The sequence below is a fragment of the Lepidochelys olivacea genome (genome assembly GCF_965140295.1).
Source record: "Lepidochelys olivacea isolate rLepOli2 genome assembly, chromosome: 2".
Lineage (NCBI taxonomy): Eukaryota > Metazoa > Chordata > Testudines > Cheloniidae > Lepidochelys > Lepidochelys olivacea.
In genome coordinates this window covers 268,167,263-268,190,542 of record NC_140412.1, presented here as the reverse complement: position 1 = coordinate 268,190,542, position 23,280 = coordinate 268,167,263, and the positions used below count along the sequence as shown (strand labels likewise).

Below are 23,280 nucleotides of genomic sequence, written 5' to 3'. Positions count from 1 at the left end.
ATAGTCAATATTCCTAATTTCAGATACAGAAGTGATACATGGATACAAATAGGATAATCATATTCAGTAAATTATAACTCTTGTAAAGTATCATTGGAAAGGTTATCATGCATAAAGCATATCTTAGTTATGTCATATTCCTATCACAAGCATATTTTCATAAAGAATATAAGTTCCAAAAGGTGGTAGAAGCTTCTATAATAAACAATCTCTGCCGGTCCTTTAGGGCTAACCCAGGCTAAGCAGCTGGGGATCTCTTGCTTAGGCTTAGAAATCTTGCCCTCCCACAGTCCAAGCAGCAGAGAGATCCAGTTTCTTCTCAGAGATTTTTACTCCCTTTTTCCCAGAGCTGAAGCTGATGGGATGAATTCACGAGCAGGTCTCCCCTTTGGAGACAGAGGGAGGAAAGCAGTTAACAAAGTCTTTGTTCTTTGATATTTCACAATGGCTCATTTGGTTTCAATGGGCCTTCCTGGTGGGCAGGACCTACCACCTTCTGTAGGAAGTCAGCATTTTACATTAGTCAATGTTCTTTCCTGTTTGGTGAGTTACACAGTTACCAAAGTTTACAATGCAAACATGCCATATAACCTTATTACATGGGGTACAGATGTTATAAGTGAGATTAATACATGCAGCATCCTACAAGCATTTCATAAAGTCTAAACATATTTTCATAAACTTAACATCTTTTTTAACAATACTAACACACAGGCAAGCCGGGCTGGTTTCCAGGTACGTATTGGTCAGCATTCATTAGTTGAGGCCTAGGGACCTTGGCATGAGCTGGCACCTGGTCTGCCAGTATCACACCCACCAGGAGGAATTTAAGTCCCTATGGGTTAACCCCAACTCAGCTGCCACCTTTCAGGATCTCAGTCGTTCCTAAATGTTGGACTTAGGTGCCTAAAGTAGCAGTTATATGCCTAAGACCCTTTGGGGGTCTACCCTATATCTCACAAAGGATACTGCAGGATTAAAGGGGGTTCAGAGAATTATGGTGAAAATGACCAACAGCCTGGACAATCTCTTACGTGAAGAGAGATTGGAAAGACTGGGATCATTTACTTTAGAAAGGGGGTGAATAAGAAGTGACATGATAAAAGTATGTAAAATAACAAATAGTTTAGAGAAGGTAGATCGGGAGCTTCTGTTCACCCCATCTCATAGCACATAAGGAAGGGGACATTCAGTGAAATTAAAAGGAAATACATTATCACATGTATATTTTTAGTCTGTGGAACTCATTGCCATGGGAAGTAACTGAGGTCAAAAATATTCAATTGGACATTTATATGGCTCAGGAATATCCAGAATTAACATTTTGGAAGGAACATGCCAACTACCTGAGAGGGAGCTTCTACAGGGGTACCATCACAGAATTTTTCAAACTTTGTGTGTGTGTGTTTGCCCTTATCCATCTGCCTCTTATCCATGTCTGTCAGCACATCCCTCTTCTGCATCACAGTATCTGTCCTCCTCCTCTTTTCCCCAGCCCACCGGCTTCATTTGCTCCATTTCCAAATCCTTATTAACCTCACTTATCTATGGTTCCCACCAGCTCTACCTCACCCTCTGCATCCCAATCTCCCGCCTCCTACCATCAGCATAAATCCAGATCCCACCATCACATCTTCCTCTGACTGATGACATTTGCCCCAACACTGGCCCTCCAAGCATCCCCACTCTATCCCCTTTCCACACGTAACCCCGCCACCACCTCCACCCCTCTCATGCTGTCATCCCTAACCTGACACCTGTTACCATCTTTTCTCCCTCCATCACTCCTCCCCTTCTCTTCCTGTCTCTGGAATACCCACTGCATCTCTACAAAGATCTCAGCCATCTATGACGTCTTCATATCTCACTCCCTACAGCTCCTGGCTCTCTGACACCTGGGTTCCTTTGTCTGATGCTGCCTCTGCAGCTTCCCTCTCTTATGGAGGCCTCTCCTGCTCTCACATCCACTGCCCTGTATCACGCTGTAATGGGGATGCTGCGTTTCTCTTCTCCCATTTCCTTCTACATTTTTGTTCCATATTTGTACATCGCCAAACACAATGGGGTCTTGGTCTATGACTAGGGTTCCTATGTGCCATGGTAATATAAATAATTAATAATGTTAAAAAATAAACCTCACATTTCAGGGCTTAAGCCAATCAAAATATCAGAGATCATGAGGCGGTCTAATGTGGGGTAGATGATTATCCTGTATCTGCTGATGGCAGGGTTCTTGCCCCTTCCACTGAAGCATCTGGTACTGGCCACTATCAGAGACAGGATGCTGGACTAAATTGACCTGGGGTCTGACTACTTATGGAAATTCCTATGTTCCAGTGTAAAACCTGTTTTAAGTGAGATCAGAATCAGTTACACGGGAGGGACAAGCACTGTGCGTTGCTATCTTCACATGCACTTCTTCCAGATTCCTGTCCATCACCAGTCTCTGCTCTGATGGTCCTTGTCCTGTCCTTGGTCATACTGGGGAAGGAAGAGAAATACAAAGTTGAAACAAACTCAATCCCCGATTCTGCTGGTGCAGGGCTCAGCTTGCACAAAGCTCCTTGCAGAAGGAGGGCCTAAGGGAGCTCCCGCAAGAGTACTTTTCTTCCTCCTCTCTCAGCACACAGCCAGTTGTCATTTCCAGTTATGTTCTCTGTCTAATTTAGACTGGAAGCTCCTTGGGGCACAGAGACATCACTCTGTCATTTATCTTCCAGCGTGACCTCAGCTGCGCACCAATCATGCTACAGAAATAGCAAATCATAACAAAAGTGATTAGCAATCATTTCTGAGATGTACATTTAACACTGTCAAGGAGAAGCAGATGTTTTCAAGGGACGGTTATGTAGAGCTGAAAACGTGATGGGAAATCCCCTTTCTGCCCCATTTAGTAGTTTGAGGAGAATAATTTTATTGAAAGTCAAATCCCTTAATCTCCAGATATAAATCAATAGAATGGCAGAATTGCTAAGGACAGAGAATATCATATAGGCATGTACTGTATGTCTCTTTCCTTATTTAATCAAACATGGGCCCTCCAGCTGTTACCGTATTTATGAAAAGGTAACTCAAGGCTACACAAACTCCCCAGCACAGACCGCATCATAACAAACAGACCTAGTTTAAAGGCAGGGCTCATGGGACTGACTGTAGAGGGACCCTGTGGGCCTGATCCTTGATTCGCAAATTAAAGTTGAGGGTGTTGAAAACTGGGCAGGATTGGACTCTTAGGTTTTAACTACTTCAGAGCTCACAAGTGCCTTGTATGTTAATAGTTGGATCCACACTTTGAAGTAGAAGACAGTTGACCTGTTGGAGGCAGTTCCATACCCACACACTGAATCGATGGCTTCCTGCTGTAGAATGGTTCTGCTAGGGGTGGCCTGTTAGAGAGATGTGCTATGCGAACAGCTGCTCTTGTGGTGCTTTCCAGGAATCTTTGGCCCATCAGATGACCCAGGTGATGGTGAGTGACCCAAGACCGCATACTTCCTGGCTCAAAGAGGGATTGTTGAATCTGCTGGGCCCTGGAAAGACAGCACCATGCGACTATCAAAGTGGGAAGAAAAGTAAGGGAACCATCTACAGAGAATAAACAAAGGAAAATGAAGAAATAGTTCTGGGTTCTTGCACAGGGGAGTCGCATAAGAAACAAAAGAGAGGGTCTGTTTTTAGCATTTTCCCCTATAAAGCAAGGAGCAGAGCCCTCTCCTTAAGCTAAAGCATCAGGGAGCTTTGATTTAAAGTAGGGCCCTCCAGAAGTGACACTAAACATAGACAGAGAGAAAAGGAAAAAGGGCCACTAATGTTTCTGGGGAGGATGGATGTGCCAGACTAGGGTTGTCGCTGCAATGTCCTGAGTATAACTCCTCCCAATGTATAACCTTGAACTGCCACCAAAGACAATCCATGCAAGGTTTTACCCGCTCATGCTGGGTCAGGCATTTGTGAGTTTCGAGAGTGCTGCATGCACAGTGGGATTCGTGCTGTGCAGATGAGAACAATACAGCGCATAGTTATATATTTTCCTGCTGAATCTCCGTGCCCTCTAACCAGGGATAACCCTATTATGTTCTCTAGATGTATGCTGAGGTATGGAACCCTCTGCTCAATCCTGCTCCTTTTACAGTCAATAATAAAACTCCAGTAGGCTTCAATGGGAGCAAGATGGGACCCAATGGAATTAGGAAACCCAGCTCTGAGTTTACAGAGGAGCATTGTGCACAATGGGGTTAGGAAGCCCAGGTCAGAGTGTACATGTAGGCATGGCACACAGCTAGAATAGGAAGTCCTAAAGAGGGAATAAAGAGAGGACCAGTCTGCAGGTGGCTGTCATTACCTCACACTCAATTTTCATGAAAAGAAAGTGATTGGAACTCTATATCCTGGGTTTGGACAGTGGGGCTATGTATCAAAGAAACAGGTGTAATTCATATTAGGGGGAGCCAAAGTACAGCCCTGGAGCTAAAGGCAGCCTACCACATTCTATAAAGAGGGCCTTCAGCTGTCTTCACCTTTAATGTAGAAAGGTGGATCTTGGAAATTAGAAGTTCCAGCATGCAGTTCAGTATGGATGTTTACATTATGGTGGACTATTAGATGCTGGGACACGTTGTCTCTATTGGTCACACTGAAAATATTAAAGATGCGTAGTAACTGCCAGCCTTTTCTCTCCAGGATTATGGTGAGTTGCCAATGCCACCACTTGGGCAAAGTTTGGGCTCAGTGCAGCACAAATGGCCTTATTCTTGTTTGGCAAGCAATGGGTTAAAAGGTTGGCCTTGAAGGACTCTTACTTTCCCCTTTTTTAAACTCCAGTTTGGAACTTGGCAAAACAAAATGAACTGCCCCTGGAGCCAAATCCAGGGCTGGCCTGATGGTCAGAGACACTCATTCCCCAAACCAGTGCCACTGTAACCCACTGTTCAGTCTCTGTTACATGTCACCCTTTAGTGGCTAGTCCACAGTGGGTCAGAGTCTACACAGGAACATAGGAATTGCCACAATGGATTAGATGAAGGTCCTTCTGATCCAGCAGATCATCAGACAATGGCCAATGCCAGATGCTTTAGAGGGGAAGGTGTAAGGTCCCTACAATAGTGAGCTGTGAGATACCTTCCCCCACACATTAGAGCTCATCCGGTCGTTTAATAGTTAGTGATTGGCTTAAACCAGGAGTGGGGAACATTTTTTCTATCAGGGGCCACTGACCCACAGAAAAAATAAGTTGCAGGCCACACACAGGCCCATGGGGGAGCATGGAGGCTGGGGGCTTTCCTCCTCACAGGGCGAGCCGGCGCTTGCAGCTCCAGCCCTGCAGGGGGGTGGGGGTGCAGAGGCTCGGGGCTTCCCCTAGGCTCTGAGGTGGGACCAGAAATGTGGGGTTCAGGGTGCAGGAGGGGCTCCAAGCTGGGGCAAGGGCTGGTGTGTGGGAGGGGGTGAGGGCTCTGGCTGGGGGAGCAGGCTCTGGGGTGGGGCTGGAGATGAGGGGTTTGGGGTGCAGGAGGGGCTCTGGGCTGGGGCCAGGGGGGTTGGAGTGCAGGAATGGACTCAGGGCTGGGGTAGGGGGTTGGGGTGCAGGAGGAGGTGTGGGGTGCAGAGTCTGGGAGGGAGTTTGAGTATGAAAGGGAGCTCAGGTCTGGGGCAGTGGGTTGGGGTGGGGGTGCAGGCTCCAGGAGGAAGTTTGGGTGTGGGAGGAGGCTCAGGGCTGGGGCAGCAGGTTGGGGGGCAGGTGGGGGTGTGGAGTCCGGGAGGGAATTAGGGTACGGAAGGGGGTTCCAACCTGGGGCAGGGGGTTCGGGGTGTGGGCTCTGGCTTGGCAGTGCTTACCTCAGGCAGCTCCTGGTCAGTGGCGCACCAGGGCTAAGGCAGGCTCCCTGCCTGTCCTGGCTCTGCGCTGCTCCCAGAAGTGCCCACCATATCCGGCCACTAGGTGAAGGGGCCGGGGGACTGTGTGTGATGCCTTGGTTCCCAGCCAATGGGAGGTGCGGAGTAGGTGGCTGGGGTAGCACACAGAGCTTCCCTAATCACCCCTGCACCTAGGGGCCACAGGGACATGCCAACCAGATTTTTAATGTTTTGGCAACTCTCCCCCTGCAGTGGGGCAAGCTGGCGCTCACTGCTTCAGCCCCGTAGGGGGGGCGTCAAGGCTCGAGACTTCCGGCCTGAGGCGGGGAGACTTGCCACGGGCCAGATGAAATGAAACAGGGCACCGGATCTGGCCTGCGGGCTGGAGGTTCCCCACCCCTGGCTTAAACCTTGAAACATGAAGTTTAATATCCCTTCCAAAATTTTGTTATAATTAATTCTGGTTGTGATGGGTTCAGTCACAGAGACCCCCTTGGGACTGTCACCTGATGGGCTGAGACTACTTCTGAGCCCGTTTTCTCTGCCAGTTTGGACCTTCAGAACCCTGTCTTGTTGAGCCAGATATGCTAATCTGCTGCAACACAGTCTGACCCTCGCCCCCAAAGCTGCAGACTTAACTGAAAATGGCTTAGCAAGTGCTCCTGTCTCTTGCACCCAGACACCCAGCTCCCAATGGGATCCAAACCCCCAATGAATCCATTTTACTCTGTATAAAGCTTATACAGAGTAAACTCATAAATTGTCTGCCCTCTATAACACTGATTGATAGAGAGAGATGCACAGCTGCTTTCTCCCCCAGGTATTAATTACTTACTCTGGGTTAATTAATAAGCAGAAGTGATTTTATTAAATATAAAAAGTAGGATTTAAGTGGTTCCAAGTAATAACAGACGGAACAAAGTAAGTTACCAAGCAAAAACACACAAGTCTAAGAAACTGAATACAGGTAAATCTCATCCTGAGAGATGTTCCAATAAGCTTCTTTCACAGACTAGACTCCTTCTTAGTCTGGGCCCAATCCTTTCCCCAGTACAGTTTTTGTTAGTTCCAGCTTAGGTGATAATTAGGCGATTTCTCATGATTGGAACCTCCTTTGTTCTGTTCCACCCCCTTCTATAGCTTTGGCACAAGACAGGACTGTTTTGGCTCTCTGGGTCCCCACCCCTCCTTCTAAATGGAAAAGCATTAAGTTTAAGATGGATTCCAGTACCAGTTGACATGATCACATGTCCTGTGAGACCCGAAGTCTTCATTCTTCCTGACCTGACTCACAGGAAGGCTTGCAGGTAAACAGAGCCATTTACAACCAGTTGTCCTAGTTGATGGGAGCCATCAAGATTCCAAACCACCATTAATGGCCCACACTTTGCATAATTACAATAGGACCTCAGAGTTATATTTCATATTTCTAGTTTCACATACAATAATGATACATTTATACAAATAGGATGACCACACTCAGTAGATTATAAAATTTGTAATGATACCTTACAAGAGATTTTTACATGAAGCATATTCGTTAAATTATATTCACACTCATTAGCATATTTTCATAAAATCATATGGAGTGCAATGTCACAATGGTAACTCTGGCTATTCTCTGTATCCATATATATGTCCAATCCCTTTTTGAATCTTGCTATGTTTTTGGCCTCAACAACTTTCTGTGGCAATGAGTTCCACAGTCTAACTATATGTAGGGTGAAAAAAGTATTTCCTTTTCTCAGTTTTGGATTTGCCATCTTTTAATTTAATTGACTGCCCTCTTGTTCTTGTCTTACTTAGCTCAAGTGGATGGAGGCTCATGGTTCTAGCACTGAAAGGCCAGGCAATGACTCATGATGACAGGCTTTCATTAAGCCATCCTGATGGTAACAGATGACCTCCTCCCCTCCTCAAAATTGGGGCCAGCCATTTTAGCGAGACGTGTCCTCTTCCCTGTCCTTTAATACCAGCCTGATGATGAGGCCCGCCCACCACAATCCTCTTCCCTTACAGACCTTTTGTCAGTCATCTATACTTCCTGAGAGATTACCCATTCCCACTTTCTACTGATGAAACCCCTGCCCACAATGTCACCAAGCACCCTAGCCCACTTCTTCTCTCCCCTTCCACCCCCATATATCTAAGCCCCCCAGATCTCTCCCTGCCCTCATATTGCCACCTCTGATGTACAAAAAAACCCAGGAGATTAAGGATGAGCCTGAGCCTATAAAACTGGACAACTGGAGTGTGTACTGAGCACCCTTACAGATTTCCTGGCACAGCTACCTCAAGAAGAGACAATGCTGGGAAAACCTAGGCAAGGGGTAGCCCTACCCTGCCTGTATATCCCCATGGCTCCTGGTTTTGCTCCTCATGCCATGGGACCCTAAGAGCTTGTCTATACCAGAAGGTTTTATCATTTTAACTAGCCTAGCATGATGATGCACCTTGTGTGGATGCTGTTGTACCGGCATAAAAGTGCCTATACTGGTATAGTTTGTTTGGAAAGGGGAATAAGCTATACCGCTATAAGGCACCTTTACACCAGTACAACTGCATCCACGCTCGGGCTTATACCCGTGTAACTCTTATCAGTAAAAAAAACCACCCCCTCCCTGCCCTAGCTATACCAGCCTCACTTCTGTATTGCAGCTAGGGTGACCAGACAGCAAATGTGAAAAATCAGGACGGGGGTGGGGGGTAATAGGAGCCTATGTAAGAAAAAGACCCTAAAATCGGGACATCTGGTCACCCTAATTGCAGCCCAGCCTCTCCAGCCAGATCACCCCATTCTCCCCAGACCTCTCCCCTTAGCCAACGCCCTCTAGACTCCTGAGACCCCTCCCCCTTGAAATCTCTCTCCAGGGCCTAGCTCTATGGCCTTCCTGACAAGGTCCGCTCCCCACCGCCCACATGCTACTCTTCACCCCAGCTTGCTGCCCTGTTGTCCCAGCGCCGCCTCAGCTCCTCCCGCGGCCGGCCCCACCCTCCGCCTCCCGCGCTCGCCAGGATTGGCTGAGCGCGAGCTCGCTGCGCAGGGATTGGCTGAGCGCAGAGGCCCGCCCTTTGTGTCAGCGGGCTAGGTTATTCAGCGTGAAGTCGGCGGCAGCCTACTTGCGGGTGCTTTAGTACTACGCGCTCCCTCCCCCTCCCGGCCGGGCCCGCAGGGAGAGTGACACTCATCAGGCGGCTCCAGCAGCTCGCAACCGCCATCCCTGTCGGTAAGAGCCTCCGTGGGGCTCCGACGGCGCGAGCGGGGAGGGTCCCCGGGGCAGGGTGTGTGTGGGGGGGGACCCTAGGAGCGGAGGCGTGGGCCCGGCGGCCCGCCGGGGAGGGGAAGGGCTCTTGGGGGGGTCCGGTGGGGGTGTGAGGGGGACGGGAGAGCAGGGCCCTAGAGGAGCTGCTGGGGCGCCGGGAGGGGGGGAAGCTCTTGGGGCAGGGCCCTGGGGGTGGGGTCTTGGGAGCGAGGGGGGCAGCGGTGAGGGCGGGGCGGGTTCCTGGGGGAGGGCAGCGGTGCGGGTGGGGCCCTGGGAGTGAGGGGGGCAGCGGTGAGGGTGGGGCGGGTTCCTGGGGGGGCAGCGGTGCGGGTGGGGCCCTGGGAGTGAGGGGGGCAGCGGTGAGGGCGGGGGGGGTTCCGGGTGGGGCGGGGCGGGGCAGGGCTCTGCGTGGGGGGAGGGGGCAGCTGTGAGTCTGGCAGAGGGACCCTGAGGTGGGGTGCCCAGCGGGAGTTGGTTGCAGAATTGGCGTGGCTGTGAGGGTTGATTATTTCTTCCATGAGCCTCTGGGGTGTAGGAAGGGAGACGTTCCCAGCTGAGTCTATGGAAGGGGTGAAGTGGTTACCCCCCACCGTCTCGGGATGGGGTATGACACCCCTCTTTCTTTCCCTGCTCAGGAGCCTGAGTCATTTCCTAGCTCTATCCCTTAGGCAACTTTCTCTTTGCTGGCAGTGGCTGTCGTATCAATGTCTGTTAGGGGTTTCTTGGGGGGCTACACTGACCTAATCAGACCCTTTGCCCCACTTCCCAGCATGAGCTGACCCCTAGTGATATGGGGCTCTGGCCTCCGGTCAGCCCTGGGATGGTCTGGTAGAGAGAGGGACAGAGTTGGGACCACAAACCTTTGCTTGCTATAGGATTAGTGGGTTTTCTACTGGGGGAAGGGCACACTTGAATAAGTACACTCAAAATTTCCCCAGCCAGAACTTCCCAAAATCTCACTTCAGAGCTCTGAATCTCATCCCTTCCCTCCCTCAACCAGAACACCCAAACTTCCCCTTAATCTCCCTCCCTCCCAACCCCCAATAATTCATTTTTCTTCAAATTAAGGGATATGGGGCATTTTATGCCTTTTATGGGAATGGGAGTTGAATTATAAATCACAAGCTGGTGAGGTGGCAGAATCCTGTTCAGTGCAACAAACTGGAACATTATGGGGGTTAATTTAATTTGTGGTAATTAACAATATTTTGTAGTAAGGGTGTGATGGGCTGCAATAATTGGCACGTATAAAAGTGACAGGAAATTCAAAGCGGGGGTGGGAGGAGGAGCATCCTGCAGCATCTGTCTTGAGCAAGAGAGGTGGGGGATTTGTGTCTGGGTCATCCCAGAGGAAGTGGGAGCTTCTGGCAAAGGTTTTGTTGCATTGGAGGGAAGAGGCTATGTTCCTAGTGATAGCTTTGCTGTTCCTGCAGTTTTATTTGAAACAGCATTTTCGTGAACTCCTCTCCCCTCTCTCCCCCGCCCCTGCTCAAACTCACAGAAACACATATGTGTTTGGTCAAATACAGTATTGCATGTTTCAGAGTAGCAGCCATGTTGTTCTGTATTCGCAAAAAGAAAAGGAGTACTTGTGGCACCTTAGAGACTAACAAATTTGTTAGCCAGTATTGCATGTCAGGGCTTCTTATCTGGTCCTCTTGAAGCTTTTTGTAATGTGGTTCCCCTCTGCTTCCTTGCTACAATTCTGGCTGGCTGGTCTCCTTCCCTACTTTACAAGGATGGTTGTGGCATTGCATCAGGGGATATTTGTGCTGTAATTCAGTAACACAGCAAGGATAAGCATTTGCAGAGCTGCTGCTTGCTTGCAGCTTGATGAGATGGGTGTGGTAAGCTGAGTGGATACAGCAGACGCTAGGCCTATACGGTAACACTGCCCAGTCATCAGCATAGAGATTCAAACGCCAAGCTATTTATATAAATTAGGCCTAGTTTCAAGCTGAGCACATTGATTTAGAAGGAACAGTTGTCATATTTTCAGTATTAAATGAGTGTTTGCTATTACACTATATAGTACTGTCACTGGTAAGTTTAGAAACAAGTGCCATGGAGATGTTGGATATGAAAAGTCCACTCTGAATAAACGTATTCCTCGTTAAGTGTATCTTGATCCTGACCGTATGCTTTGTTGTTGTAATGTTCAGTCTCTTTCTGTCAAATCCATGCCCTGATTAAGCCTATTAAAGCTGAATTAATATTTTAGCCCAACTTTCCTGATAAACCTTCTTTAGCTTTTAAACCCCATCACCATTGTAATAGTCTTCATTTCACTTTATCTTTGGTGGGGTGCCCAGCGGAAGTTGGTTGGAGAATTGGAGTGCCTGAGAGGGTTGATTATTTCTTCCATGATCCTCTGGGTGCAGGAAGGGAGACGTTCCCAGCTGAGTCTATGGAAGGGGTGAAGTGGTTCCCCCCCATTTCTGTTTATGGGTGTCTAAGCTCCTATTACAGGGTGGGCAAACTTTTTGGCCCAAGGGCCACATTTGGGTGCGGAAACTGCATGCAGGGCCATGAATGTAGGGCTGGGGCAGGGAGTGCGGGGTGTGGAAGGGAGTGCGGGGTGCAGGAAGGGGCTCTGGGCAGGGGGTTGGGGTGCAGGAGGCAGTGTGGCATGTGGGAGAGAGCTCAGGGCAGGGGGTTGCGGTGAAGGAGGGGTGCGACGGGGCCCAAGGTGGGGTTGCAGTGCAGGAGGGGAGTGGGGTGCGATGGGACTCAGGGCAGGGGGTTGGGTGTGGGAGGGCACTCAGTAATAAATAATAATAAACGCCAATTATTGCAGCCCATCAGGGTTGGGGTGCAGGAGAGGTGTGGCAGTGGGTTAGACTCATAGAATATCAGGGTTGGAAGGGACCTCAGGAGGTCATCTAGTCCAACCCCCTGCTCAAAGCAGGACCAATCCCCAATTAAATCATCCCAGCCAGGGCTTTGTCAAGCCTGACCTTAAAAACTTCTAAGGAAGGAGATTCTACCACCTCCCTAGGTAACGCATTCCAGTGTTTCACCACCCTCCTAGTGAAAAATTTTTCCTAATATCCAACTCTAAACCTCCCCCACTGCAACTTGAGACCATTACTCCTTGTCCTGTCCTCTTCTACCACTGAGAATAGTCTAGACCATCCTCTTTGGAACCACCTCTCAGGTAGTTGAAAGCAGCTATCAAATCCCCCCTCATTCTTCTCTTCTGCAGACTAAACAATCCCAGTTCCCTCAGCCTCTCCTCATAAGTCATGTGTTCCAGACCCCTAATAATTTTTGTTGCCCTTCGCTGGACTCTCTCCAATTTATCCACATCCTTCTTGTAGTGTGGGGCCCAAAACTGGACACAGTACTCCAGATGAGGCCTCACCAATGTCGAATAGAGGGGAACGATCACGTCCCTCGATCTGCTGGCTATGCCCCTACTTATACATCCCAAAATGCCATTGGCCTTCTTGGCAATAAGGGCACACTACTGACTCATATCCAGCTTCTGGTCCACTGTCACCCCTAGGTCCTTTTCCGCAGAACTGCTGCCTAGCCATTCGGTCCCTAATCTGTAGCGGTGCATTGGGTTCTTCTGTCCGAAGTGCAGGACCCTGCACTTATCCTTATTGAACCTCATCAGATTTCTTTTGGCCCAATCCTCCAATTTGTCTAGGTCCCTCTCTATCCTATCCCTGCCCTCCAGCGTATCTACCACTCCTCCTAGTTTAGTATCATCTGCAAATTTGCTGAGAGTGCAATCCACACCATCCTCCAGATCATTTGTGAAGATATTGAACAAAACCGGCCCCAGGACCGACCCCTGGTGCACTCCACTTGACACCGGCTGCCAACTAGACATGGAGCCATTGATCACTACCCGTTGAGCCTGACAATCTAGCCAACTTTCTGCCCACCTTATAGTGTATTCATCCAGCCCATACTTCTTTAACTTGCTGACAAGAATACTGTGGGAGACCGTGTCAAAAGCTTTGCTAAAGTCAAGAAACAATACATCCACTGCTTTCCCTTCATCCACAGAACCAGTAATCTCATCATAGAAGGCGATTAGATTAGTCAGGCATGACCTTCTCTTGGTGAATCCATGCTGACTGTTCCTGATCACTTTCCTCTCATGTAAGTGCTTCAGGATTGATTCTTTGAGGACCTGCTCCATGATTTTTCCGGGGACTGAGGTGAGGCTGACTGGCCTGTAGTTCCCAGGATCCTCCTTCTTCCCTTTTTTAAAGATGGGCACTACATTAGCCTTTTTCCAGTCATCCGGGACTTCCCCCGTTCGCCATGAGTTTTCAAAGATAATGGCCAATGGCTCTGCAATCACAGCCACCAATTCCTTTAGCACTCTCGGATGCAACGCATGCGGCCCCATGGACTTGTGCACGCCCAGCTTTTCTATATAGTCCCTAACCACCTCTTTCTCCACAGAGGGCTGGCCACTTACTCCCCATGCTGTGTTGCCCAGCGTAGCAGTCTGGGAGCTGACCTTCTTCGTGAAGACAGAGGCAAAAAAAGCATTGAGTACATTAGCTTTTTCCACATCCTCTGTCACTAGGTTGCCTCCCTCATTCAGTAAGGGGCCCACACTTTCCTTGGCTTTCTTCTTGTTGCCAATATACCTGAAGAAACCCTTCTTGTTACTCTTAACATCTCTTGCTAGCTGCAACTCCAGGTGTGATTTGGCCCTCCTGATTTCATTCCTACATGCCCGAGCAATATTTTTATACTCTTCCCTGGTCATTTGTCCAATCTTCCACTTCTTGTAAGCTTCTTTTTTATGTTTAAGATCCGCAAGGATTTCACCGTTAAGTCAAGCTGGTCGCTTGCCATATTTACTATTCTTTTGACATATCGGGATGGTTTGTCCCTGTAACTTCAATAGGGATTCCTTGAAATACAGCCAGCTCTCCTGGACTCCTTTCCCATTCATGTTATTCCCCCAGGGGATCCTACCCATCCGTTCCCTGAGGGAGTCGAAGTCTGCTTTCCTGAAGTCCAGGGTCCGTATTCTGCTGCTTACCTTTCTTCCCTGTGTCAGGATCCTGAACTCGACCAACTTATGGTCACTGCCTCCCAGATTCCCATCCACTTTTGCTTCCCTTACTAATTCTTCACAGTTTGTGAGCAGCAGGTCAAGAAAAGCTCCACTCCTAGTTGGCTCCTCCAGCACTTGCACCAGGAAATTGTCCCCTACATTTTCCAAAAACTTCCTGGGTTATCTGTGCACCGCTGTAGTGCTCTCCCAGTGATTGAAGTCGCCCATGAGAACCAGGGCGTGCGATCTAGTAGCTTCTGCGAGTTGTCGGAAGAAAGCCTCATCTACCTCATTCCCCTGGTCCGGTGATCTATAGCAGACTCCCACCACTACATCACTCTTGTTGCTCACACTTCTAAACTTAATCCAGAGACACTCAGGTTTTTCTGCGGTTTCATACCGGAGCTCTGAGCAGTCATGCTGCTCCCTTATATTCAGTGCTACTCCCCCACCTTTTCTGCCCTGCCTGTCCTTCCTGAACAGTTTATAACCATCCATGACAGTACTCCAGTTATGCGAGTTATCCCACCAAGTCTCTGTTATTCCAATCACGTCATAATTCCTTGACATCACCAGGACCTCCAGTTCTCCCTGCTTGTTTCCAAGGCTTTGTGCATTTGTATATAGGCACTTGAGAGAACCTGCTGATCGCCCTCATTCTCAGTATGAGGTAGGAGCCCTCCCCTCACAGACATTTGTGCCTGTGCTTCCTCCCGGTATCCCGCTTGCCCACTTACCTCAGGGCTTTGGTCTCCTTCCCCCGGTGGAAGCCCTTCTCACTAGGTTAGCCAGCTGGGTTGGGGTGCAGGAGGGGGTATGGAGTGTGGCAGGGGGCTCAGGGCAGGGGGTTGGGGTGCAGGAGAGGTTCACGGTGCCGGCTCCGGCCTGGCGCCACTTACCTGGAGCGGCTCTGGGGTGGCAGCAGCGCCACTCTTGGAAATGGCCAGCACCATGTCCCGGGGTTAGGGGAGGAAGCAGAGGGCTCTGTGTGCTGCCCTTGCCTGCAGGCACTGCCCCCTGCAGTTCCCATTGGCAGGGAATGGGGAGCCGCGGCCAATGGGAGCTTTGGGTGTGGAACCCACAGGTGGGGACAACATGCGGAGTCCTCTGCCTCACCCCCTGGGCCACAGGGACATGGTGCTGGCCACTTCCGGGAGCGGTGCGGGGCCTGTGGTGCCATGGGGGTGGCAATCCTGCAGGCCAGATTCAAAGCCCTGAGGGGTTGGATCTGACCCGAGGGGCCGAAGTTTGCACACCCCTGTCCTATTAGGAGAACACCTTGGTCATCTTTTCCAGGAAGAGCAAGTTCACTTTGTTGTACTTTTCTTCGTGAGAAATTTTTAAACATGGAATCCTCCTGGATACCTGTATTGCACATTCTGGACAATTATATTCTTCCTGTGAAAAGGAGGCTAATACTGAACACAGTGTCTAAAGATCTAAGCAGTGTGTTTTCAGTGAGATACTGTTTAAATATTCAGTGTTGAAAACCACTTGTTTTTCCTTTAAGACTTAACTTTGGGGGGGATTAGTGACCTCTCTCTCCCTCCTTCCCTCACACCTTGTTCTTGCAGTGACCAGCAGGTAACCTTGTCTGATGCAGCCTTAGGGTATGTCTACACTGCAGTTAAACACCTATGGCTGGTCTGTGCCAGCTGATTCAGGCTGGAGGGCTGTAAAATCGAGGTGTAGGTGTTCGGGTTTAGGCTGGAGCCCTGGCTCTAGGACCCCCCCCTCCGCTGCCGCCCCCGCCCATGGAGTACCAGAGCTTGGGCTCCAGCCTGAATGTCTCCACCGCCATTTTACAGCTTGAGCTCAACATGGACCAGCTGTGGGTTTTTAATTGCTGTGTAGACACATTCTTAGTGTCCCTTTTTGTTTTCAAACTGCAGCTGAGTACTGTGCTGATGGCTTGAAGGATTTTACAACTGTTAAATTCCTTTCCTGTTGATTATGGCTTGAATGTTCTACTTACTGTATGCTGGGGTAACATTTTGGTATATTACCATCTTATTCCGATTTACTTTGCAGAGTAGTTTTCTCTTGCTTGCAAAATCCAGATCCCTTTCAATTATAATTTATTATTGCTCATTGCAAAGTCTCAAATTTTAGTAATGCTGCCAGTCATAATACCAGTGGCTACTTGGTCAATCAGAATGTAGGGTTCCAATCACTTTTTTGTGGTAAAATTACTTGAATTGTTTTAGAAAATATAAATGAGAACTTTCTGACCATTCTGGAGGGTCTCAATTACCCACATGTCTAGAGACACAATGAAGGATCCCTGGCTCTGTGGTCCACTCAGATCAGGGCAGATGGGTTTTTCAGTTTAAATCAGCTTCATTAAACTTGATATTATTGCTATTATAATACATTGCGCCTTTGTTTTCCTTGGAAATAATCCTTGTGATAAATGATGAGCCCAAAGGCAGGATAGTTTTGAATCTGACTTATTACCTCAAAAGCAGAAGGAAATTTGATATTATCACTTAAATCTCTTGTTTAATATGTATCTACTAAAGTGACTTCAGTGGAAATACCAAATTCAAAGAAGTTTCAGTGACTGGAAGCTATAATGGCCCAGACAGATGAAGGTCAGGATAGTCAATGCTCACCCTGACAACAGTCTTCCCATTGGTGTGGCTTTCCTCCCCTCTAACTGCATTAGAGAAGGATTCAGTCACTTTGGTCTTCAAGGAAAAATAGAAAGAATTTTTAAGTTTACATATTTATATGATGCTGATTAAGCTACTCTTTGAAGCTTTAAAATCTGACTTTACCTGATTAATTCCTTAACACTAATACAACAAGGAGTCCTTCTGGGACCTTAGAGACTAACAAATTTATTGGGCATTAGCTTTCATGGGCTAGAACCCACTTCATCAGTTGCATGGGTTCTAGCCCACAAAAGCTGATGCCCAAATAAATTTGTTAGTCTCTAAGGTGCCACAAGGACTCCTCGTTGTTTTTGCTGACACAGACTAACACGGCTACCACTCTGAAACCTGTCTTAATGGTAATAGTAATTGGTTCAGATCATTGACCTGCCACATGCAGACTGGTGCAGAGTTTGATTCCAAGGAGTGCCGAACACCACAACTCCTCCTTGGGATTTGCAGATGCTCACCATCTCAGGATGTGCCCCTTATTGCATGGAAGTCCAGTGTGCTACCTGAAGACCTATTTTAATGGACTATATCATTTGGTTGTTGGAAACAGGAAACTGTATGACTTCATAGAGACTAACCAATTTATTTGAGCATAAGCTTTCATGAGCTACAGCTTACTGCATCCGATGAAGTGAGCTGTAGCTCACGAAAGCTTATGCTCATTTAAATTGGTTAGTCTCTAAGGTGCCACAAGTACTCCTTTTCTTTTTGCGAATACAGACTAACATGGCTGTTACTCTGAAACCTGTATGACTTCAGTGTGTGTTTTGTTGTCGATAAATGCATCTTTGTGGCTATTTCATCTCTGCCGGTGCAAATGTTCATTGTGGACATACGATTGGTAAAGGAGAGAGGCCAGTAGGTGGGACTATCATGGCTTACTTTCCTATAGTTCTAAACTGTCAAATGAAATTTTGCAATTAGTTTTGGTTTATATGCATGTTAAATGCATTCCATATATGTAACCATTTTATAAGAGAGCCAAATAGTTCAGTTTTAACATTGTTTTGAAGAAAACAACCATTTGCCCTCTGGTTTTAGGGACACCATTAGGTCAATTTAAGCGTTGGTTTTGTTAATGAAGGTTTTATTTAAAAAAAAAAAAAAGCCAGACTGATCAGCTGAAAAATTTTATGAAATTAAAACCAAGCACACTTCAGTGGAAATACTTTATTTTTAAAGGAACAATGTTATTTTAATTGAGCAAGCTGAATGCAGCCGCAAAAAGTTAACAGCGTACATTTTAAAAATGTCAGTTGATAATCTGAGAGACTGCCAGTAACTCAAATATAGACGCATTCTTTAAAAATATGAATCTTAATCTGTATCCTTTCTTAAAATGGTTTCAGGCTGGCAAATTCTCAGTTTAAACAGATGAGTTATATATTCTTTCTGGGGTTTGTAAGAAAAGTGCTGATACAGCCTTAATTTTATTGAACAAAGTTATAATTATATTTGAGGTTCCAACCCCTGTGATATCCTAGTGGTTACCTCCATCTCCAGAAGTAGATGGACCTGAGCCACAAAATCAGATCTGGGTTTCTGTGAGATTTAAGTCCAGAGTTTTAATTTAGGCTCATTAGTACTAGTAAGAAAAAGTGACTGTTGACTGTCACTCTGTTGTGCTATTCTTGAGCTCGTTTCATATGCAATAAATCCTTTACCAGTAACCTTGGCTGGTAAATGCAGTTCTAGCACTGAACCCTCCGTATTTACATACATGTTGTTGTACAGGTTTCCATATTCTGATGGAATATGCCAGACTTATGACTAAGGGAAACCACTGGTCAGACAGTGAATAGAATCATAGAATATCCGGGTTGGAAGGGACCTCAGGAGGTCATCTAGTCCAACCCCCTGCTCAAAGCAGGACCAATCCCCAATTAAATCATCCCAGCCAGGGCTTTGTAAATCTGTCAGGATACATTTAATCATGTATAATTAAAATGAAAGTAGTGGTTACTTATGGTATGTTTGTGCATTAGTTTGGCTTTTATGGTCTTATTGGAAAGACCATTAAAATTTATTGTGCTACTTCAAGCTTAGAGTGGAACAAAGTCTAATTTTTTTCCTTTGACAACTGGGATTGTCACACATCCTACTCTTGAGAATCGCATGTGTAGATGGGAATATTTTAATTTGTTTTACTTATCAAAAGATCATGTGTATTAATGTTCTGGGGTTTACTCCCTCCTGGGTGCCTGTGCTAGTGGTCTTGAGCTGACATTCTTGTTTGAAGTATAATTTAATTAACCTTCAGCAATAGATGATGAAAGTGCAGGGTACTTGGACTGTGTGGGTGAGATGGCAGCACAGCATCATGGTGGTGATGTTAGCTCAAGACCCAGCAAAAATTGCATTTGAAATAGGAAGGCCTCAGAGGAAGAGAAGAGTAATGTCTTGCCACCTGGTGGCTGTGGGCATTGACAACAGGATTTTAAAGGGTGCATGTGCTCACCAATAGCTATGTTGAATGGAGGACAGTCAGTTTGAGTAGTTTTTATAGGTAGTTTATTGTAATAGACAAAGCCTGAAGGCTGTGTTCCCATTGTTCAAAATATCTTCAGTCTTCCACAGTTTAGAAGCCTGTGCCATGCCCTGATACATAGTGGTGTCCATGTACAAAAGAATTCCTCAGTGGGAAGAAAAGGTCAGTGAAATCAATTCCTGGATGTTCTGCAAATATTAATTCTGCAGCAGTGTGAATAATGTATTTTGGCCAACAATAGCACAGTAAACTGCTTATGGAGAAACAACGAGGAGTACCCCCCCCCCCCCGACGTTCTGGTTAAACTTGGATTTATGCTGGAAATGGCCCACCTTGATTATCATACACATTGTAGGGAGAGTGGTCACTTTGGATAAGCTATTACCAGCAGGAGAGTGAGTTTGTGTGTGTGTGTTTTGGGGGGTGGGGGTGGGGGGTGAGAAAACCTGGATTTGTGCTGGAAATGGCTCACCTTGATTATCATACTCATTGTAAGGAGAGTGATCACTTTGGATAAGCTATTACCAGCAGGAGAGCGGGGTGGGAGGCGGTATTGTTTCATGGTCTCTGTGTATATAATGTCTTCTGCAGTTTCCACAGTATGCATCCGATGAAGTGAGCTGTAGCTCACGAAAGCTTATGCTCAAATAAATTGATTAGTCTCTAAGGTGCCTTTTCTTTTTACATGATATCCAGTGGGTTAATCCACTAGCTAGACTAAAGACGAATGAGGGTTCCACAAGTAAAGCTCAGTAACTCCTTCTTTTGTTCTACAACCTCCTCTCCCCATGCTATATTCTGATCAATAGGTCAGGTCCATCTTTTGTATCATGCTCCCTCTAGTTGGGTTACTGAAAAGTTCAATTCCCTATTGTGCTACATGACTGGAAAGGAGAAGGCTTTCCTCTTCCCTCTCCCTGAGTCCTAAGCCTATTCTAAACCCCTAAGTTTCTTCTTTGAGTCTCATTCCCATTGAATAGTCCTAGTATCTGGCACTGATGTTAGCGGAGCTTTCCTAAGGAACAGCAGAGTAAAAATGACATTCTTTATCAATTTTATTGCTGTCCATAGGGTTCTTACTAGTAGTAGTAAAACTTGACTAGCCTTGTTAGTACCACTTAGCTGCTGATTGGAAGAATGACTAGTCTGAGCATCAGCAGAGGCACTGAAGCTATCTGCATAGTTTGAAAGATGGCACATGCTTCATTAGCTCACGTTTTACTGGTGGGGAAATTCTGCACCTCTGCACAATGCAGAATTAATGTTCCATGCAGAATTTTATTTTTTCATGCAGAATTTGTGATTTCCACCAAAAGGAAGCATTTTGGTGGAAATCACAAATTTCAGCCCTGCACGCAGTGGGGCTGACAGCCAGAGCAGAATTTTGCTGAATTTTAAAATACTGTGTGCAGAAATTTTAATTTTTTGACTCTGTTTCCCTAGGAGTAACATTTGGAAGGTTGTTTGCAACCATGTGGACTAAATATTTTGGGTTTTTTTTTTTTTAAAATGGAAATATAAATTCTGCGGAAATGGCTGGTGTCATTGAATAGTCCTAGTATCTGCCACCTTCTCTCACCTGGGCAAATAAGTGATTTTTTTTTTCAAGCCCACTGTGTTTGTACTGCTGTGCATGCAGGGTTCTGTGTGGGTACAAATAAGGTTAAGTACTAGGCGTAGTTCTCTGCACTGGGTGGCATGTGTCAAGCCTCATGTATGCTTATTCTTATACTTGCAAGTACACGGGGTACAAAAGGAGTAGAGCTTGCTTAGAAAACGGGAATGTCCTAGTATGGTCTTAAGTATAATTCTGATCATGCTAATGAGGAGATTAAGTCCATATCCTCCCCCTCCCCCACCTCCTTTAAGCTTTCTGCTGCTGTGCAAGAGTGCTTGCTGGCCAGGCAGCAGTGTGGAATCTGGCTTACCTGCCATTCTTGAACTGTTCATCCCTTTTCACCTTGTGACTATATCATGTGTGGAACATGCAGTGCCTGTACTGTGCAGGATCAAGACCGGGATCAAGTGTCTGTATCCCCTATATCTTGTCATGATTATCTCCACATACAACTGGTAGTCCTAGTTCATTAGGTTGGTGTCCCATATAGACAGGCACTTATTTCAGTCATTATTTAAAAAAAAAAAAATAGAATGATCACAGTAGACAACTTCTATGGCAGGTTGCTTGCAGCCAGTCTTAACGTCAGTTTTTAAAACTAGCTTTGTGTGGATAAAAGAAAAGGAGTACTTGTGGCACCTTAGAGACTAACAAATTTATTTGAGCATAAGCTCATGGAAGCTTATGCTCAAATAGATTGGTTAGTCTCTAAGGTGCCACAAGTACTCCTTTTCTTTGTGTGGCTAGAGCATCCTTAGCAAAGCTGTCAGGAATCCACTTGAGCATGCAGTAGGCTGATCTTGCTAGTCAGCCAAGTGCCAATACTTTGAATATTTCATCACTAGCAAATACTGACATTTTAATTTGAATGCCCCCATGCATCCTTCAGACTGCACGTGGTGAAATGGCATCTGTTTCCCTCTGTCACATCACTGCTGGCACTGACTCAACGGGCAGGGCTAAAATGGCCTGAGGGGGCTGGATCACATGTAGCTGTAGTCCTACAGGAAGATGCCTAGCTTTCAACTGAAACTGAGGCTGACTGAACTACATGCAGCCAGACAGGCTAATTATGTTTTGGCAAGGACTAATTGGAACTGAAATTTAAGCTCATAGCTGTTATTTTGCAGCTTTCTTAGTCCAAAAGCTACCCCTTTTCATAAATTGATTAAGATACATGATGTATGTTGTTGTCTAAGTTGCCTTTTTTTTTTTTTTTTTTTTTTTTTTTTGAAAAGCAGATTTATTTCTGAATATGATTAGGTCATATATTTCCAACATTTTTGTCTGGGAGTGAGTCACTGTTTCTTTTGTGAAATTGCATTAGCGCTACCTTATCCTGGAAAGTAGCTTTCAGCTGAAGTTAGGGTGTTGACACTTACTTTAAACTGGAATCTTTTATCAGATGAATTTCAAAGCATGTTTACAAACACTTGAATTATGACTCCTGAAGTGCTAAAATACCAGATATCAGTCCATTCCTATTGGTGGAAATCCTCCAGTCCTGGGGATGTATTTTCTGAGCATGTTTAGCTTTTGCTTTTTTCTCTGCTGAATTTTGAACTTTAAATTGAGGGGGTTAGAGCATCTGTATGTAGCTTAATTGATGTTTATGAAATACTTTAAATCCTCTGGAAGAAGACATCATGTGCATGTATCCTCCGTTTCCCCATCTATTTGTACTTTTCACTTGTTGTGCCATGTCTGCTATGAGATTGTAAGCCCTTCAGTATAGGTAACATGGCTCTGTGCATCTTCTTCAAGGAGAATAACGCATTTAAATGCTATAAATAAATAATAGAAGTGCAAAGCATTAACACTTGAAAAAATTACCAGAAGTTCTAGCTGAAGGACTAATGTTACTAACCAAGGATGAAGTGGCAGAATTCCAGTGAGATTGAAAGGCAGTGCCTCAGTGAAAAGACCAATCCCCCAGGAGATGGTGTCCCTGAAGTCCCTAGATCAGGGGTGGGCAAACTTTTTGGCCCAGGGGCCACATCTGGGTGGGGAAATTGCATGCAGGGCCATGAATGTAGGACTGGGGCAGGGGGTTGGGGTGTGGGCAGGGGTGCGGTGTGCAGGAAGGAGCTCAGGGCAAAGGGTTAGGTCGTGGGGTGTACGAGGGGGCTCAGGGCAGGGGGTTGGGGTGCAGGAGGGAGTGCGGAGTGGGGGGGGGCTCAGGGCAGGGGTACAGGGAGGAGTGTGGGAGGAGTCTGGGGGCTTAGGGCAGGGGGTTGGAGTGCAGCAGGAGGTTGGGGTGTGGCAGGGGGCTTAGGGCAGGGGGTTGGGGTGCAGGAGGGGTAAGGGGAGCATGAGGGGGCTCAGGGCAGGGGGTTGGGGTGCAGAGTGCGGCAGAGGGA

The 23,280-nt window shown here is 46.7% G+C and overlaps 1 protein-coding gene across 2 annotated transcripts in view; it reads left to right on the top strand.

Moving 5' to 3' along the window:
• Positions 1-8,938: 8,938 nt before the first annotated feature.
• Positions 8,939-23,280, top strand: part of MAP4 (microtubule associated protein 4) — a 282,495-nt gene continuing 268,153 nt past the window's right edge. For both annotated transcript variants that reach the window (XM_084620175.1, XM_084620174.1), the window contains exon 1: positions 8,939-9,077. The gene's annotated coding sequence lies outside the window, so the exon portion shown is untranslated. The remainder of the gene's footprint in view (positions 9,078-23,280) is intronic.